Source organism: Falco peregrinus, chromosome 2 (genome assembly GCF_023634155.1).
Source record: "Falco peregrinus isolate bFalPer1 chromosome 2, bFalPer1.pri, whole genome shotgun sequence".
NCBI classification, from domain to species: Eukaryota; Metazoa; Chordata; class Aves; order Falconiformes; family Falconidae; genus Falco; species Falco peregrinus.
Genome location: NC_073722.1, coordinates 12,365,452 through 12,380,219, shown reverse-complemented (window position 1 = coordinate 12,380,219; position 14,768 = coordinate 12,365,452). Strand labels below are relative to the sequence as shown.

General features: G+C 39.1%; 1 long non-coding RNA gene across 1 annotated transcript in view; it reads left to right on the top strand.

Annotated features, from left to right (window-relative positions):
- The window catches only part of LOC114011628 (uncharacterized), a 62,557-nt gene that overhangs the window by 8,089 nt on the left and 39,700 nt on the right, over positions 1–14,768 (top strand). The window lies entirely within an intron of this gene.

The window sequence follows — 14,768 nt, the reverse complement described above, 5'->3', positions numbered from 1 at the left end:
TCTCTGGTTAAATCTTTAATGAGTCCAACACACAGGTGTTATTGCATACTGTTGGCAACTACACTCGCCTTACTCTGTGTGGTATCTCATCTGAACCTTGAGCTCTTTTCCGGAAGCTGTTAAGCTAGAAGGTTTCTGAGTTCTGCTCCGTCAGATATGTGCTGAGCAAACGCTGTTACTGCAGGTTCTTTCTGTGAAAAACCTGTGTATTCACCCTAGCTGGCTTTTTGTTGTTGTTGATTTTCTCTAGGGCTGTGTATGGGTTTTTCTTGGAGGGCTTTTTGACAGAGAAAAGAGAGACAGTAACTTCAAGTGTTCAAAAAAGTTATTTGCAGTCCAAGGAAATGCAATGGATAGATCTGGGAGCAGCAAATTTAAAATGCAATCTCCAAATACTTAGGAATGTGACTAATTTTACTTACATGAACAGTTGCATCAAAACCAATCAGGTAATGAGAACAAGTGAAGTTATGTAAGTGAGCATGTGATGTTCTGTGATAGTAGGCGGGAGGAGGGAAGAGAAATCGAGTTCAAAGAAAACCACACTTCAATAATCTTGTTTAGCTTCTTAAAGAAAATTGGACATAGTTTGAGCATATAAACTAGAAATTCACCTCAAACTACTTGCCTCTTTAGAAATAGCTTTCTTTTGTAGTCCTGGAATAGAATGTTTTTTGCAATTAGTTTAAAAGTATAAATCGCCCTCATCTTGATTAAAGACAGTGGGGTGAATAGTGGAACCAATTCGTTTTCAGTGGGGCTGCATAAGAATCTACCCATCTTTTAATTTTTTTAATCTGTATTTAGAAAAAGGCTGTAAGTTTAAGATGTCAACAGATAATTTTTTTTCTTAATTGTTATTAGGAACCTCTCTGAAGGCTCACTAAAACTGAATCTTCATTTTGTGAAGCACTGTCGAACAGCAGAATGAGATAGTTCTCAGAATTTACAGTTTGCATTTCACACTTCTAGACATAATCTTGATTTGGACTCCCGAGATGTCTTCTGTGTGCAAAGGTAAATGCATGTGACTTTGCAGGACAAAGGGCCTGAGACACTAAGTATCAGAATTGGTGCAGCTTACAGAAATCGCAAATGTAATGCAGCTACTTAGGTTTTACTTCTTGTCCTTTAACTGCTTCATTTTATTTAAGCTTTTCTGTTGGTGTCAGTGAAGTTACTGACAGCTGCCTTCAGAGATCGATGAAAACCAAGCACATCTTGCATATTCAGAATTGTGTTGAGAGTTACTCATTTTTGCTTCACGTTGCTCAGAACCAGTTCAAAATTTACCTTACTGGTCTTGAGTAGTCTATGTAAAGAGACCTGCTGGTTTCATTCTAAATACTTGAGTATCACAGGGGTGGTCTGCGTTAGGTGGGGGGGTTTTTGTTTTTTCCAGTGATGTAGCATCATGCTTCAAAGCCCTCATGGTGATAATAGTAAAGCTAGAAAACATTTTGATCATTTGTCTTTATTACATCTTCTATTGTTCTCATACATGTTACATACAGTAGAATATGTATTTTAATATTTCAATAATAAATATTATTTATTTCAATAACTCAGTTTGGAAGGGCAGATCCTAAAGCCATATGCAATTGTATCATATGTTACCTATGAATTTTCTAAAATCATACACCTCTGGAATTGAGGGTTGTATCTTGTCTGAACTGTGTAGCCCTTATCTAAAAGTTTTCATTAACTACTTTAGCCTGTGTCAATATTGTTCTGTTACGTTGGCCATATGGGCTCCCTCTGGTAGATACAATTTCCATGTAAATTATTAGCTGGTTTTAGACAGACTTTCACGGTAGCCTAGCGGATATGGATGTTGTGCAGTTGTTATTCATGTCTAGATCAAAGCCATTAGTAAAAGTGATGCAGAGTAAAAGCTGTATTTTAATAAGAGTCAGCAAGAAAGACTCCTCAGGGTGCAGGAGAATATGATTCGGGGAGAAGGTTGGCTACCTCATGTGAGATGTACTGATCCCTGCAACTTACGGAGTCAGGCTCTTGTCTTTGTGCCAAGTGCATTCGGTTCAAGTGGTACCAAAGAGCGGGTTACCCAAGGAGTTATTCTTACTGCCCTACAGAGTCAGGGGTCAAAAATAAGGCTGCTCTGCAAGTGTTTCAGACCTCATTAAAGCTCTCTTTGAAAGAGGCCTTTGGACAGTTTGCTTGCTTGTTTCCTCAGTCGGGGCCTCTACTTCCAAAGGACAGCGTGGAAAGTATAGATATACGTGTTTGGGTGCATGTGTATGTGCAGGGGAGGTTTAGACTGGATGTTAGGAAAAATACCTTGACTGAGAGGGTGGTCAAGCACTGGTACAGGCTGCCCAAGGAGGTGGTGGAATCACCATCCCTGGAGGCGTTTAAAAAAAAAAAAACCAAACACTTAGACGTGATGCTTGGGGACATGGTTTAGTGGTGGACTTGGTAGTCCTGGGTTGACGATTGGACTTGATGATCTTAAAGATCTTTTCCAACCTAAATGATTCTATGATTCTATAAGCAAAGACCAACGCAGGACTCTGGAGCTACACTGTTTTACAGACAGCCTTTGCTTTTTGTGAGGACCTGGGAATCAGAGGTTTGGAGGAGACCTACACAGCTTGTTCATGGAAATAGAGACTCATTTACCAACAGCAAGAGTGAGGGGGTTTAACTGAGAGGATCTACAGATGTGATCTTGTTTCTTTATTCCCCAAAAGACTCTTAATGTTCAACCATACATCTGTGTTCTAAATTTTAAAGGCATTATAGAGTTATATCTGTAGCTTGCTTGGTTTTGTGTGCTGTGGTGAGAAACATTTTCTTTGGTGGTGGCCTGACATTTTATTAGTGAAATAAAAGTTTGTGCATAGGAGATGCCACGTAAATGTAAAGTCCAAGTACCCATTTCTTGCTGTCCTATGTTTCTTTTATAAGGAAGAACACAAAAAGAACCACAGCAGAGGAACTCTGACCAGCTTAAAAGAAAGCAGTGTAATGGAATTAACTGTCAGTACAGTGAGTGTAGCTATTGCCATGTGTGAATTATTTTCACCGGAGTAATGGACATTAATGTAAAAGTTAATTTGGTTATAACACACCAGTTCATCTTTCTGAGGGCTTCATTACTAAGTTGAACAGAGGTTGTGGAGTACTTAGCAGCTGTCAGGCTGACTTTTGAAATAGGTGGCATAAACTATCAGAGGGGGGTTGAGGGGAGGGGAAGTATGGGGACAGCCTCTCCTACAGCCACTCCTGTGAGCCTTTTGTTTGACTTTACAGCAACAACGTCAGTTGATGTAGCCATGTGCTAGCCCAGTTTTGATGCAAATTGATAACAAGCACATTAACATACCACTGTCTGGATGGGATGGTCGTGAATGATGCAGATGAATGCCCAAGAATGTCTTCAGGTTTGGTACTGAAATCATTCTCCAGGCCCAGGATTTTGTAGCGGGTAAGGCAACTTTGTGTCAAGTACAGAATTACAGGGGGGTTTAGATCCTTAGATTTAAAACACCGTAGCTAAACCTGCCTGGTAGTAGGTCCATATTTTTATTACTGTAAGTACCATGTAACTATTTCCTAATTAAAATGATTTAATAGTGACCTGAATAGGAAGTTGGCTCAGAGTTAAGTACAGATGTATGGAACATTTGAGCTAAACCACAGCATGTGCTGTGATTCCTCCTTACATTAAGAGTGGAACAGTGGAACAGTGCTTATAGTGTGGTTTAGGCAGACTTCAATACCACTTTTTTCTTTTTCTTTTTTTTCTTTTTTTTTTTCTTAGGGTTCAGCCTTGCACTTATGAACTGAGCTACAACATCAAAAGTTCAACAGCCCTTTTCACCTGCTTCCCTTGTTTCCTGTTACACTGCTAATTTGTTATCCCTGGAAGTCCATGGCTGCAGTGCCTTTTGGAAACACTTTTCAGTGGCTGTACTTCAAATATTTTTCTAGCTTGGGAAGGCAAGAGGGAAGAGTGGGGTCAGAGACAGGAGGTTGATCAGTTGAGAGAAACTTTTGCTGTCTGCATCACTCGGCAAAACCTCACTGACTCCTTGTTCGAAGAGTGTAATTGTGTAGAGATGCCTGCTGTTGCTCTGATACTTTCTAAGTATCAATAATAGGAAAGATATTTTATTTTTTTTTAAGTCAGAAAAACACTCAAGTAAAAGAAGGTTTCTGCTGATTTCAGAGAATACTGGGACAGTCAGAGTACTCTGGGTGGGTTAAATCCTTGTTGCAACACAGGTGTGATGGCTGATCTTCCATCAGCTTGCACCATACAGTCTCACTGCGTTCATCTGCTTTTGTTATACAGTGGTTTGATCAAGAGTCCAATTTGAAGACAAGGTTTGCGAATGTGGATGTATATGATGTAAGCAACACAGTATATTAAGTAAACGACTAAAGGATTCTGAAATAGGAAAACTATGGTTTACATTCTTAGGAGTTACTGTATCCTCCTGCTTTTAGTCAGCACATTTAAAAGCAAAACCAAAAATATTCCTTTTGGTTTGTATTTTTTTCAAGTAAGACAGTAAGGTTTGAGTAAAGAGTAGAATCCAGCTCTGACTGTACAATTGGGTAATACACATTTGTATAAATTTGCCAATACTTTCTAGCAGACGAAGTGTTTGGAATTATTTTTCTTACACAAACATTGTAAAAATGCATTCAGTGTACCATTTTCACACTGTATATAAGACACAGCATTTTAAAAAATATGTGCCTTGTTAGGAAATGACAGCTGCCAGTGTATTTCTGTTTTAATGAACTTTGACAGAAAGGAACTGTGGCACGTGTTTAGTGCATGCTAATAAAGCAGTAATCGTACTAGTAAATTCACAGGATGTTCAAAGCTAGTCTGACTGACACTGTATGACAGTAACCTACTTGCAGAACAGCGGTTTACTAGGGTGGTGACAGAAGCTTATTAAACGTGTCGTTTGCAGATTTAACCTGTAAACTGAGGTATATTTATACTTGTCAGTAAGTCTCCTAGGTGTATATTCTCTTCTCCCTGCATCCTTCCTCACTCATCACTTAGCAGTGTAAGATACTTACAAACCATGTTGTGGCTGAGATGGTCTTGCATATTTTGAGATACTCTTCAAAGGCATGTTACTCAAATGAACATCATTATTTGCAAATGCTGCTTCTGAAGCTACATCCAAAATTGGCCACCTGGAAATCCTCCACAACTGCCCACTTGCATTTATATCCACTTATTTATTGCATTTAATTTTCATAAATGCAAGCATGTTCTCTTCTGCATTAGTAGTTTTTTTTTTCAAATTTGGATAAGCAGTCTGAAAATGAGTGACTTGTTCATAACATCTGGTATGTATGTCTTAAAATAGACACACTTTCCTTCACACTTGTCCATTCTGCTCTCAGATTCCAGATTTGTGCATCTGCCTAGACTCAGAGAACATTTGCCCGCTAAATTAAAAAAAAAAAATAATAAAACCCCCCTACTGCTTCAGAGTACTTCAAATACTTCTTAAAGTTTATTTTGATTATGGTTCCAGTAAAACCCTGACCGGGCAATGAACGAGCCTATCTATATTTTACTAGTGTGTCCTCTTCCATTTCCCATTCCTTTCTCTTTCATCTGATACGTCATTGTCTCGTAATTCTTAACTAGGTGACTTGGCATGTGCAGTGTGCAGCAGAACAGGGCTGTCCACTGGACTTTGGAATGATCGATCTGCTTTTCCCTTTGAATGAAAGCCCGTTCTGCTTCACTCTATTGATCTATAATTCTAGAGATGGCAGCAATTCAGGAACAGTGTTGGCTCAAATAATTTCTACATGTCTAGTAATTTTTCATTGTGTTCGTTAAAGATACTAGGAAATTATTGGTTGGCCATTTCTATACTGGTACTCTCCAACAAGCTAAGACTCCGTTTTTTCTTTCATCGCTCTATAGTCACACGAAATGTTTCCTCCACTTGTTTGTAATACAGAGATGCAGAGAGGCAGGCAGTGCATACACTATTCCCGGGTATGCGTTCCTTATGCTTTTGACAGTGTTCTCTAATGTGTCTGACCACTAGCATCCTTCTAAAGTGAGTGTGACCAGTCAGAACATAGGAACTTTTCCTTCTTTTCAGTCCTTCCTAGAGCCCTCCTGGTCTGTAACCAGCTAACTTGCATGTTTCTTCTGTTCCACAGTGCAGTTAAATGCAAAACATTTAAGATTTAAAATGTGTAGTCATGAAAACTACCATTAAGTGGATGGGGGGTGGGGTGGGGTGAGGTCCCACAAACATCAACATTTGTTGATTAATGAACAATTAAATTCATACAATACTAACAGATTTTACTCTGTTTTGCAAAGCCGGGTGGATCTCAATGCAACCATAGAAACTTCCTGCAAAACAGTTCAGGTGCAGAGATAGCTAGTTTGCGTACTTAAGCAGTCCAGCTGTAGCAACAGAGATTTCAGTGCTGCCTTCAGAGTTAACTGCTAGCTTCAGGAGCAGAGTAAGTTGGCTTTCATGAGCCCTGTGCTACAGCGGTGAGGCAGATACTGGTACGCAGTCTTGACAGTATGTCAGCCCACTGGCTTTTCTGTATCTTCTCTGAATCTTAGCACTTAACAAGGAGGAAAATAGGGGAGATGTTTTAAAGTGTTTTGCCATTTCAAACCTTTTTTGAAAAAACAAATGTGATCTCTTCAGGGCCTAATTCTGCCTACCTTGGGCTTCATCAGCTTCATTGCAAGTATTCTGACTGGGATGCCTGCTGTTGCCACAGGCTTTGAAAGAGAGGGTCGTGCGGAACTGCATATGCTGGTCTTGCATACTTTGTATACCAAGGGACTTTCTTTACAGAGTATTTTTACTTGTTCATAGCTCTGTAATGTGCCACTGGTGAAGAAGACTGGGTCCAGAGTACCAGGCAGAATTCCAAAGCCCTGGCAATTTATTAGCGAAAACAAATTGGGCATTTGTCACTTTCTCTGCTGCTGCCTGCCTCGTGGTCTGTCACGTATCTGAAACACTTGCGAAAGCACCTAAACAGGCTGCTGCACTTTGCCTGCTGAGTGGCCCGTGGAGCACCCTGCAGAATAAGGTGTCAGTCAGTCAGCAGTCAGATTGGAAAAGGCTGACAATGAGAAGGACAAAGTCTATAATACATATTTTTCAATGTCCCATACTTTAATGAGTATTACTATCATTTGCATACAGGTGCTCCATTTGAAGATCTCACATTGCCTGTTGTCACATACCTGGTTTCTAGAATTCTGAGAAATCCCCAGTGGAATGTAATCATGTGACACATTTGCTCAGTCATTTGTGTCTTGCTTATTCTTGGACGTTGCCTATTTAAGCTGCAGTTATGCTGGCTTTTCTTTAGTACGAGTCTCCTGGAAGGTTATTGCCAATGGTATCTGTGGCCAAGGCTAGTCTGGAGACATGAATTATTTAAGGTGTCTAATGCTTTTAATGGACTTGATGATCAATTTTGCTTGTAATAATACAATATCAGAGAAATCTCAGTTGAGAGAGTCCTCATGTATGTTAAAACAGTTTTTGGAGGAAGGGATCTTGGAACACATTTTTACCCCTATAAAATGGGCTATTTCCCAATGACTTTAATAGAATTGTGCCCAGTTCTTAGTTTTATCATGAGTCTTAACAATAGTTGGTGTTTCCTTAAAAAAAAGTCTGAAATTATCTAATCATATTTTTCTTGTTTTATTATTCTTAAAATGCAAGACTTGTGACAAGGAATGAAAGTTTAAAAGAACGATACCTGTGAGCTGCGGCTGAAGCTGAACACAAATGTGAAGAATCTGAATGTATTAAGAAAAAATTCTGTTACTTTGAATCTAATTCCTGGAGTCACAACACTTAAATGGTGGAACACTTTATTCCCATATGTCACTTCATAAAAATGCTTTATCAAGGTGGGTTTTTATTTAGGAGTTTAAAAAAAAAAAAGTTTGAGACTGTGCGAGTGGTTGTTACAAGGTATTACCTCTTATATTTGTGTTTGAGTGGTTTCCATTGCCAACTTACCTGGCTGGCAGTTGCATCCCGCTGGAGTGAAGGTTTCCAGTTGGGAAACCTGAAAGCAGAAGGGGGGGGGAAGAAAACAGGTAAGTGTGGTAAACAAACTCGAATTTCAATTTCCAAGCCAAGTAAACTATTTAAGAAGGAAAGAACGAAGCTGTGATAGTAAAGCCAAACCCAGAGACTCAAAAGTGCTACTTTGTAAATGGTTCAGTCTCAAAAAACAAATACATATTGGGATTGTTTTATTAGTCTTGGCTTTCTTTAATCATGAGCATTAATGCTTCTAACACCCCTTCAGGCCCAAGTAAATTTCTATTTATTTATTTATTTTTCTATTAAATAGTGCATCAAAGCCTAAGATGTTATCAAAGTATATCAGTTCAAGAGTTGAGGCTGGAAGAAATACACCATTATGTTAACACAGTCCAGGATAAAATTGTAACAGTTGTAATATCTCATTTAGTGAGAACCAGCTGCAAGGTCTGTGCAACAGTAACAGTACATATTGTATGGGAATGTCTGTTATCAAAAAATTCACCAAAAGCCAAGTAGCAGAGAAGTTGCTCTCAGATGTTGCAAGTCTAGCGGTGGAATTAGCTCGCATGGGCCAAAAAAGGGACCAAGTGAAGCAGCAGCAAGAAGTCGTCTTCTGTCTATGCCCCTGTTGAAGTTTCTGTGTAACATGGGGTGGACCTGGAAGCTGTTCTGTCATAGTGAAAAGCCAGGGACAATGGCAGTAACACATCTGTTAGCTTCCCATGGTCTCGGGTCTCCTCTGTTTCACTTGAGATGCAGTTTTAGCCACCGAAGGGAATCTGACCTTTAATGCAGTTTCACAGGATTAATCACAGAGGCTTTGTACCTACCCAAGTACAAGGCAGCCCTGAACACCCCTAGTTTTATGTGTCTTAGGGAAGAATATTTCTGTAGACTAAGGCAAAGCTGTGACATCTGTCTTTTTCTCCTCTCCTTGCTTCATTCTGATACACGCTTTTCTTCTCAGTATCCCAGCTTCATGCTTCCAGCCCTTCTCCTGCTCCAGCCCTTTTCCTGTGTACCTTTACCTTTTCTTGCCTTCTCAGCCCTCTTTACTTGAACCTATTTCTGTCGGAAGCCACTTTGTGCAAGTCCTGACTCCTGCTGAGTTCTGGCAGACCCAGTATAGTAGGTTGCCTCCCACAGGGGCAAATTACTATTATTTGATGGGCAGTATCTTACCTCTGTGCTGTGGTTCACAGCTCCCTACTCTTTGATCATAAATATAAAGCAAGAGTCTAGTAGCTGCTCCACAGGGGAGGGATGAGTGGGAAATCTGGTCTTATTTTTAGGAAAATTATACTGAACAGCTTAATGTGAAATAATGCCTTCATAGTGGAAAATGAAGAATTGTTTTATAATTACATTATCATGAGTTTTACCCTTTGGGAATGCAATAACTTCAGAGGTGGCATCCAGTGGAAAAATTTCTGACAAAGTGAAGATTGAGTCTGCATGTACATGAAATTAATGGATAAACAGCTTTCTAAGCTCCATGGTTTCTTTGTAAAAAAGGCTTATTAGTTCTGTACATTGAGCTAATATATGAAGAGCCAGATCCTAAGATGCCTACTCAGTTTTAATTTTGACAACTCTGAGGAAGAACTGTGGCTGAAAAAACCAAACCAAAACAAACCCACCCACACAACCAAACAAAAAAAAAACAACAACCACCTAAATAAACTCTTAGGATGTGACTCTTAAAGTACTTTATCCTTAATCAAACTGTCAGAGGGTGTATTTGCCTTACAACAGGAAAAAGAAACATTTTTTCTTAATACTCTTTGCACAGAAGGTCCCCTTCATCTTTGACTTTCCCAGTAGATTTCAGACCCTTTCCTTGTATTAGTTCCCAGTGGAGTGGTAGTTCCACACTCCAGCAGTGTTCTGAATCAACAACCAGTCTTCAGTGATGAGTTTGACATTCATTAATGCTAACTATTCATGCTTGTGTGTTGTTTACTTTGCACGTGTATGGAAACCAGATCTCTACAGCTATTTTTTTTGATTAGCTGAGAGTGCTACCTACAGGTTTGCTAAAATCCATTGCTTTGTATGCAAATTATCCTCTCTATTGAAAGTAGGGGAGGCGTTGCCAAGCCATTTTGTAATGTCCCTAAATAAGTGTCTAGAAGTGTGCCGTTGTCATTTCAGTGGGGGCTGGTTCCAGGGGCTACTGCATAAAGTGTTAAATTTAATAAATACTCCCAGGTCCACAGAAAACATAGCATGAGATGCATGGTTTTTCAGGGTTTTATCATTTAGATAAGATTTTAAACCATGATTATTTTTTTCTAAATTTTGATCACTGATAATTGCTCTGATTTCTAATTTGGTTAATTATGGTTTATCTAGCTTTCATCAACATCTACATACAGCAGGTAAAAATTCTGTTTTCCTGTGCCACTTAATTTTCTCTCCAGGTATGTCTGCAACTTTGTAAAAAATATTAAAATGGCTCTCAGTCCCCTATAAAAGCAAACCAGCAAGCTCTCCCACTTTTTGCTTTAAATTACAGTACAGTTGTACTCTGGTATTTTAGAACAAAATGTGGCCTGTGGTTTGCAAGGTCTCTTTCAAGATGGACCTTACACAGGAATCTGCTAAATGATGCCGTGCCAGGCTACATTCCTCCAGAAGAGATCTTCCTGCTACATTCTAAACTGAAGAAGAGCATTGATGTGTGATCCAAAGGAGGGCAGTGTTTTCTTTTTTTTTAACGGGAAATGTTCTTTCTGTTGTTTGAAAAAGAGGTCTCATTGAAAGACTTTATTTTTTAATTGAACTTGCTGTGACAGTTGTTGCTTGGGTCAGCAGAGAGCATGGTCAGCTTCCAATTACCAGCAGCTAATGGAGAAATACATTTTACTAAATCATTGCCTGATACAGTGTCATTGATTTTAAATTATGGATGAGGCAATGAGTATTTTCATAAGCTCACAGAGCAGCTCACAAAGGTGAGTTAAACTTAAGACATTCTGCAGCATAGCTGTGGTGTACCAGGAACGCATGTAGTTACTACAGACTAATTCGGAAAGTCCAAGGATAGTTCAGTTGCATTTAATTCTGCTGAATATACCCAACATTTATGTAAAGTTTTTGTAACTATTATTTTTATTTTTTTTTTTACAGAATGTATTTCTGAGTAGAATAGACAGTGGAACTAAATCTATAAAAGCGCCTAGTTTTGAAGAGAATGTTTGCTTGATTCTAGGAGTGTCAGAGAAATAAAATTCAGCAACGAATTCTTACACACGCAGAGCAAGGAAGTCAAAGCTCAGCATTTGTACTTCTGCTTTTTGTTGTTGTTCACTCCTAATCTTAGCACTTTAATGCTATGAATCTAATATCCACAACACACATCCCTAATTTAAATCAGTTTTGGGTGATGAGGCTCAAGTAAGCAATGCAGTTGTCACCTGTGCACAAAGATTTGAAAAGTTAGGCCTTGGGACAGATGAATAAACTATAGGAATTCAAGCTCTTCTGGTAGCTAAGCAAGAAGCATAGCAACTAAGATGGTAGGACACAAAAAGCTGAGCTTCTGTGTAAAGCTGCATCATTTACTCGCTATAGTGCACTAGCGTCGCTGAGTAACATCAGTGGAGATGTACACGCTCACTTTCTTCCTCTTTCTGCCTCTCTGTTTATATTGAGGCTAAACATTCAGTATCCCACAGCTCATTGCCTTTATAGCCATACCCATTTTAAGGTGTTTACAGCTGTGCATGGGGTATCACTGTTTGGTCATATCGGATGCCTATGCACAGGACTGCACGGTGGTGCAGGCTTGAGGCAATCTTGCAGTTATTTTCCAGTAGCTCAAGCATGTGACCGTTTGTTAAATATGGGGATAAATAATGCACGGATCTCTTAAATGCCATGATCTTAACATAGTTTTCCTGTGACCTCTTTTGGGAGAGCATGGAGTTTCTTCTCTGTATGCTGACAGTTACACTGTATGGAGATTCACTAGCTAGTTATTGTGTGTAACGTGGCAATACGACTTATCTTTTAGAAATAATTGGAGTGATATTTGGAGTCTGAAGTCATTTTAGACAGTATAATTAAAAGGGTACTTTTTACAATTTTCTTCCTTTTCTGGAAAACCAGTAGTATGATAAAGTTAATTATGTCTGATAAGGGTGGGGTTTAGAACTGAGCTCAGTAACCTGCCCGTTTAGGTTAGAGAACCAGCTTTTCTAATGCAGTGCAGTAGTTCAGTAAGAGAAAGGCAGTCTGAAGAATACTGGATACTTCTGCTTGTTTTCTGTTGTGTGAAAACAGACAATGGCAAGGGAAGACTGGTGAGAGATAGTGACAATATGCCTTGGAAAGCCACACAGAATTTCATATAAGAAAAGAAAGAAGAATGCTGAAGGTAGCAAGGGATATGAAAAGAATTCGTGGGTTTACAAAACTTTGGCACAGTTTCTGTGATGGGAGACATTTGATGTGTAGGTCTCAGAGCTTATTGAGAAACGTTTCAGTTGTCTTTGAATTGATTCCTGAACTAATATACCTTAGATAAGATGTGAAGTCATGGACAAAGGGACACGCTTAGTAGCGGGCTGGTTTCTTCCTGTAGCAAAAGATAAAACTGATGAATAAAGAACACTGGCAATATTAAAAACTTGCATGAACTTCAAAGAACATTGGAAACATGCAAGAAAGGGTAGTCATTCATCATGCTTCTTCTGAGCATACGTAGTCAAGAGACAATCATTAATTCTCTTTGTACAACAGAGCTCCTTTCTGGAGTGGGCTTTTGAATGGAATTGTGGAAATAATAATGAGAAGCAAATTCAGTGTGAATTTTTAAACACAAGTTTGGATGTTTTATCTGTATCTTTTATTTTAGTGTATTTCTAAATGTGCCCAAACTGGATAGTTAAATCACAAAAAAGAGAAGCTGTATGGATATTTCTGATGATCTCACATACCTCAAACTCTGTTGGTTTTACTCAGATTTCATAATTTGGTACGAGGTACTTCACAAAACAAGCTGATACTCTGATCCCCATTGAACAGAAAGGGATATAGTGAATGCCTCCAGTTGAAGTCTGGCAGCAGAACTGGGAACTTATCATGAGTTTCCTGTGTCCTCGTCAGTACTAAATCCATTATGAAACACATCCTCAGAAGAAATATTATTTATGAGGAGAGATTAGATGAATTTTATGGCTTTACCTTAGCAAAGCCACATGCTTCTGGATATTTGGATGAGGTAAGTACCAAAGATGGAGGAGAGTTACATGGAGTGGTATGCTAGAAGTGAAAGGATGACATTTAGTGGAGTAAAATTTAATCCAGATCAAGCTGTTTTGACTACAGGGCAACTGTAGTCAGGTTATACCAAGTGTGTAAACCTTCTCAATCACCAGAGACTCTAGAGAACCAGGCTGGATAAAATGAAAGGGAGATGTGCTTTTTGGGGAGAGCTGGACTGGGTTGTGTAACTGGGTGTATTAAATTCATTCATGTGAAACTAAGAATAAAGAAAAGCTGTGCAGATGGGCAGGTGAGATGCTTACCTCAAATACTTGAACTCATGAGACACAGGGGAGGAAAAAAGTGTTTGTAATGCCGAGTTTCCCTGCACCATAGTTGCTTTCATAGTAAAACTTAACTCTGGATTTAATCTAGAGTGCAGTAATTTGAGGATCCTGTTTACAGCTGTGCCAACAGCCCTAGCAGAATGCTTTTTTGTAACTTTTTAACTCTGAAATATTTTTGGTTTCTGCCAAAATATATTTTTAAATAATGCTTTGCCAGAAACGGTACTTAGAAATATTATGACGTCCTTTTGAAATGAGAAAGTGTGCCAGCATAATTTACATAAATGTAGTCCTCCTTACAAATATGACTCGAGCTTACTGGCAGCTCTTCAGACTCTGCCATGCAGTATTTTCTCAAAGAAACTGTGAACCTCTTTAGTTTTGTTATTGTTTATATTTATGTTGTGTACCTGATCCTTAGCTGCAGATGGGGATTTCACTATGATGCTGTACAAATACAGAACAAAACAATCGCTGCTCCAAAGAGGTTGCAATTAAGACAAACTAAAAAGAGGAGGAGATGTGAGGAAACAGCAGGATAATGTTGGCAATATGCCAGGCAGTATTTTCAACACACTGACAGTCTGACTATTGTCAAATCTTTTCTTTAGGGCATCAAGGGAAACGGGGTTCTGACGGGAATTGTGGAGAAAGATAATAGGGCAATATTGCCAATACATTGCAGCTATCTTTAGGGATCTCCTAATCACCGGGGGAAAACATGGCAGAAAGCTCGGGAGTGTAACGATTAGGCATGCAAGCTTGCATCACGGTGTGATCAGAATGGAGCATATCTGTAGGACAGAAGAAGATGAGGGAGGAAGAGGATTGGGAAGCCTTAGAAACTAAACCAAGTGAGCTGAGTTTGTAGTAGAGAAACAGCTGCTATTTGAAAACTAGAAGAAGGGAGATGGGCTGGTCAAAAGAATGAGCTAAGAGAAATCATCTTTGTCAGTAGTATTTTGAATGAAATAAGACAGGCAAGATTGCATCTGTCAAGGCCAAAGAGAAGGATGTGGTAATCGAGATGAGAATCATTCAGCTGTGTGGATGGATAAGTAGAGTCATGGCTTAGATATGTTGTACAGCAAGAATGTACAAGATACACAGGTAGTCTGCTGGTGCTGAACAAATTAATTTCTAA